This window comes from Charadrius vociferus, unplaced genomic scaffold (assembly GCF_000708025.1).
Source record: "Charadrius vociferus isolate BGI_N301 unplaced genomic scaffold, ASM70802v2 scaffold50, whole genome shotgun sequence".
Taxonomy (NCBI): Eukaryota; Metazoa; Chordata; class Aves; order Charadriiformes; family Charadriidae; genus Charadrius; species Charadrius vociferus.
Genome location: NW_009646445.1, coordinates 778,282 through 783,935, shown reverse-complemented (window position 1 = coordinate 783,935; position 5,654 = coordinate 778,282).

The following is a 5,654-nucleotide window of genomic DNA, read 5'->3' as shown; positions in this document are numbered from 1 at the left end:
GAGGTGTCCCAGCTCCCAGAAAAGGAGGTAACCATGGAGCTCATGGGTGTATTTAGCAATAGACTGGGAACCAGCTTTGATTTTGACGCTAAGTTTTATTGAACCAGCTGAACCATCTTCAGCACAGCACTGATGGAAACCTGTGGAGGTGGAAGAGGCTGTGACTCAGTGTGGGACGTTTGCTGGAGGAAACTCCAGGACAGCATTTCAGAAGAGGATGGAGTAAAGCTGGCAGGACGTGCTACTACAGAACTCTCAGAAAACATACCAGTGTTCTCAAGGTGGAGAACAACCAGTACTCTTTAGGTAAACAAATTAACCACCACTCTCTTCTTGAGGAAACTTTCTGATTTTTGGTATCTCCTGCTTCATCTCCCATGGTGAGCTGTAGCTCAACTTGGATGGATCTCAGCTCACCAAGACTGTAGGTCCTTGCTTGGGGCAGTCTGGCAAGGAGCTCTATACCTTCCCAATAATCTCGAGTTCAGGCAGATGGTGACAAGGTCATCTGGGACAGGCTTCTCCTCATGCAAAGGGAAATAAACATGCGGTAGAAGTTGCTGCAAAAAAACTCCACCAGAGCCCCACGTTTTGAAAAGGGTTGGGAAGAATAGTGACATATATAGAGGAAAATGCATCTCCTGCCTCAGCAAGAGAAATGCTGTCAGACATGTGTCACTTAAACCAAGTTTGGAGGCAGCTTGCCATCCTTTCTCTTCTTCCCTCCCGCCTCCCCCAGCATCTGGATGTATTTCTATCCCATCCTCTCAACGCACAAGAAACTCCTCCCTGCACAAGGAAAATTTTGTCCTCCAAAATAAAAGGCTGTAGGTAAATGCAGAGTCTTTCTAAAGAGTAATTCATGACAATGGCTTCAAATTCCACTTCTTTCTTAAATACGTCAGGGTTCAGGCCTATTACTAAAAAACCCTACACATAGTCATCTGTGTTTATCCTCTGCTGCTGTTGCACCTACCTTTAAAACAAGATATTCCCCTGCGCTCTGGCTGGGTACACATATCTAAACCAAGAGTGTCAGGAAACTCCTACCTCAACCAGTGAAAGTGCAGACCACATCCTGCTCTCTTTGCTGTTGTCTCTCTTTCCCATTGCGTGGCATCCTTACAGAGGGTGGTTTTTGTTGATGCAGCACATAAAAAAAGCTTTGCATCAAGCAACAATCCAAGGCTGCTTTAACACCCACAGCACCATGTGTCCTGGTAGAGTCTGTACTTGTTAACGGCTATATACCGGGATGGGATTTTAGCAGAGACTCCTTGTGAGGAGTCCTAGTGGGTGGTCAGTGGAGACAAGTTTTACCAGCTTTTCTCATGTTTTAGTTGTATTTTCACTTGGATTAAGTATTGTATGTATTTTTACTTGGATTTCTCAGCGGGACTACTCATCAGTGTCTGTGCAACTGGTGACGGTTGGGAGTCGTACCCACAGCCCGGTCTGGAGCCCGAGGGTCCTAGGAGGTTCCTACACTGCTGGAAGTGCCATGTTTTGTGGGACTGTCGCTATGACCTTCGCATAGTCATGAGTGGTACTGGTGCACGGTTCTGCCAGTGTAGGACGCCAAACCTCATTATCCAGGCTGAGATGTATCTTGGGTGGCCACATTTTGTAATACTCTGTGCAGGTATGTGTGTCCTCCTGCCCAGACTCCTTTACTAAACTAAACATATTTAGACAGGTATATAAATGCATTACACCTAATTAATATTCATGTAATTAACAAAGCCTTTCTGTCCTCCCAAGAAGTCATAAACACAGATGGACAAACTGAAGTTCAAAGAATGAAAAGATTTGGTGACGATAATAGAAGTGATTAGTGCAGAGAGGGAGGACTAGAAACCCAGATCCCCCAGTGTCACTCCTCGTCCCCGGTTCTCTCTCTGGTTCCGTTTCTCCTGCCAGGATTAGCTCCAGCATTTCTGCGTGCTTAGGAAAACCAACAAAGGTTTGTTTATCGCACTGCAACATTCCCTCACCAGAACAGCTTAAAACTATGCTTACCCTTAGCATTTTGCTGCTTTGGAAAGACTAGGACTTGTTTCTTCTCTGCAGAGCAGACATAGCCCTTTTGACCCTGTAAACTTTTAGGTGGTAATGCTGGAATACAATGATCATTGCATTTAATGACAGTAACGGTTGCATTTGTAGTAGGTAAATGGTCCCTACCTGCATGCAGTACACAAAGCATATAAGCTTCTTCTAGATCAAAGATGTTACAGGAGTGGAAAGGAGACTGAGACCTGAGGGATATTTGGCCAGTTTGCTTTTCCGCAGGCATTCTTCATACATTCAGCTTTTTTGTAAAAGAACACAAACCACTGACTTGGGGGAAACTCAGCTGAATGCCTCATCAGGATGAGATTGTGGTCCCTGTTCTTCATTTTTCAACAGGGCTGAGAGAGGCAAAAAGAGGTCAAGTGACTTCCTCAAGGTCAGAGCCCGTCAGTGAGTCATAAAGGACGGACTGTTTGCCTTACAGCCCTGCATTCATTCCGTGGGGCTCTCTGCTGTTGGGAGGCTTCTTCTTTGCCTACTCTAGCAATTTCTGGGAGCCTCGACCATGCTGCTGCTCTTGCATCTGGTGACATTTATCAAAGAAGAGACTTGTGGTGAAAGAAAGGGGTATTGGCAGGTCCGTGGAAGAACCGGATTTGGCAGATGTGAGGGGGGGTCTCTTTAAGGCAAAACTTTTGGAGCTATAACCGAAGCCCAGCTCGTAGCTTAGTGAAAGAAACGTGAGCAACACAGCCAATGACAAGTGGTGAAAATCCTAGCCCGATTTAAGATACCAAAAAAAAAAACAAACCCACAAGAATTTTAAACCCAGCAGATTTGGGACCCTTTGAAACAGGCTAAATAGTTGAGGTTGTGGGGGTGCCACACAGCTCCGCAACAGGGAACTTTAGAAAACACACCTAATATTGTGGGGCTCTGATTAAATACAAGAGTTGCCCCCCCCACCTCGCAGTATGAGAATTGCCTGTTGAAGGTGCTCTGCAAAAAAAGCGGAGCTAAACAAGAATCTGCGTGCACATTTGTGCCTAAATTTACATTCTGCAAGGCAATACAGGCACTGACAGCAGTGTACTGTTTGCCCACATGTTCTTACTCATGTAATCAGTCAGATTTAAAAAAAAACAACAACCAACCCCAGCCTTCACCCATGAGATTGCCCCAAATCCCCTTTGGGCGTATATTTCTCACCTGCTTATTTAGCTAAGTGCATATTTATCTATAGTTGATGCTCTCTCCTGACTGGTCTGCTGCATCTAAACAAGTAATTGTGTGTGTGTGTGCATCTATATTTGTGATGCAAAGCATCTCTGACAGGTGGATGTGTGGTGGCTACATGAAAAATGACAGCGCAAAAGCAAGGTGGGCTTCTTAAATGCTAAGCTTAGAGAGTACGCGGAGGTGCTAAAAGAACTTGATAATAAGGACACTCAGATGACAGCTGCTAATGCTACTGGGTATACATCAGAGCTAAGTGAAAAACTGCCGTCTCTAGAATTAAGATGTACTGCTGTTATGCTCTCTGCACTATGCAGATTTATTTATCTTAAAAACAGCCCTAGGCACCCATACAGTGCTCAGAAGCAAAACTCCCTGCATCTCCTCTGCTCCCCATGTCGAGTAACGCTGACTTCAACAGTATGCGCTGGTGCCTCTGCTGGAGCTCACTGTGTAAAGAAACCGGTGGCTTCTGCTGCACCACACTTAGAAAATAAAGTCCCACTGCTGCACCTCTTCAAGTTGCTATTAGAAAGGTATACTAATTATCACGATAGTTCTGGGGAAAGTCCCTCCCCCGTCTTCCCTTCAGACATGAATTCAAAGATCCTCCTGCTAGAACGGGAGCTCTGGGACTGGGCTAGGAGTAGCAACACTGCAATTCCAGTTTAACTGCACACTCCCCTCTCCAACAGACACGGCATTTCTCTAAAATTGCTTGCAGACAGCCCAGCAGACACACACGAAGCTATGCATTTCCGAGACAAATGCTGCTCTTCGCGTGCCATCTACTGAAAACACGTGACAACCGGCTGTGCAAAATGACACCTTGACCTGCTGTGAGGTTATCCCAGGAAAAGCACTGCTTGCCACTCCAGGGTTAATTATACTTGTCTCCTCCTGTGTTCACACTGGTTAAATTTAGGAAAAAATCTGTTCAAATCTAGGTTAAAGATGGAGCACATTTCTCACACTGATTGCTACTGCTGACAAGATCAAATACAACCAACAGTGAAAAAAAATCCCCGCAAAAATGCAAAACAGTAAATAAATGAGCTGGACAATGGCCGTTGGGCAGGACAACTCCGTCAGCAGGAGCGGACACATTTCTAGCAAGTGGAACTTGTGCATTCAGCAGAAAGTGCCACAGAAGCAAATCCCATCCCTCCCTCCCACTCCATTTACCTTCTACCTACCACGTCTAATTTGTATCTAGCAGAGATATTTCCTGTGAGTACTTTTTCAAGCCCAGGAACTCGCCAAGCTATATTGTTCAGAGGATTATGGGCTCTTTGTATAACCCTGCCAATCTCAATGATCCTCGCCAAATACAATGGGTTTTAATAAACCTGTGAACGGAAATTTGGAGAGAGACAAAATTACAGCTGTGCAATTATGATATCACTCTGGAATCTAACCTGCCTCCCCTTCTATGCGATTTCAACAGGCTTTTGAAGCAAGAGTATTTGAAAATATGATTAAAGGGGGCTAAATTGTGCCCCCAATTACATCCGCAAAGGCATATCGAGTATAACAGATTGGCATGGCTTTAAGACAAGAGAAGATTCTGGCTTGGTGTTTCAAACCATTTGCTTTATTCTGCATCTCTTTTAGCACTAGACAACAGGAAACAAAGCTAACCAACTCTGTCTAGAAAGCCAAAAGCCAAGTGATGGTGACAGCTGACATACTAAGGTCCTGATTTTTGCCATTTCCCCCCCAAGAATATAAAGGCTTCATCCTTCGGAAAACAGCAGAGCTTTATTAGTGTTGTCATTTTGTGCACCTTGTTTGGGTTATGAACACTCACTTCCCTGTATGTACAAGTTTTTTTGTTTTAGAGATGCTTTCAGGCTTGGAAAGAAAAAAATCCACGCGCTGCTAGGGACCAAAAATAACCTCTGATCCTGCAGTTCTTGCTTGGGTAAAGCTCCTTGAAGTCAACAGGAGTTCTGTCTCTGGAAGGACTTCAGAATTCGACTACAAAGTAGTTAAACCCCCCACCCCTCCCCTCCATCTTCCTGCAGCACTTCCAAACAGATGGCAGGGAGCAAAGGGAGCGATGATCAAATGTCTACTGACCACAGTGGCGACGGGCAGCTAGCGAAAAGCCAGTACTAGATTTGCTTTCAACTTTCACTGCTAAGAGGCCAAAAAAATTCTTTTTATATCTCGTACTATTTGGAGCTATAGCAGCAGCGCCCAAACCCTTCCCCTTCCTTACATCAAACGCGGTGGAAGGAGTCTCTCTCTCTCTCTCTCTGTAATACTGTTAATTACAGGCACCAGAACTGGAGCTGTGGTGAAGGGACTGAAGGGCACCTCGGGCTGAGGGAAAAACGCAGCATCCGCAACCTCGGCCGGTTCGCCAGCCACGTATTGCTCTTAAGTCTGAGCATCCCACG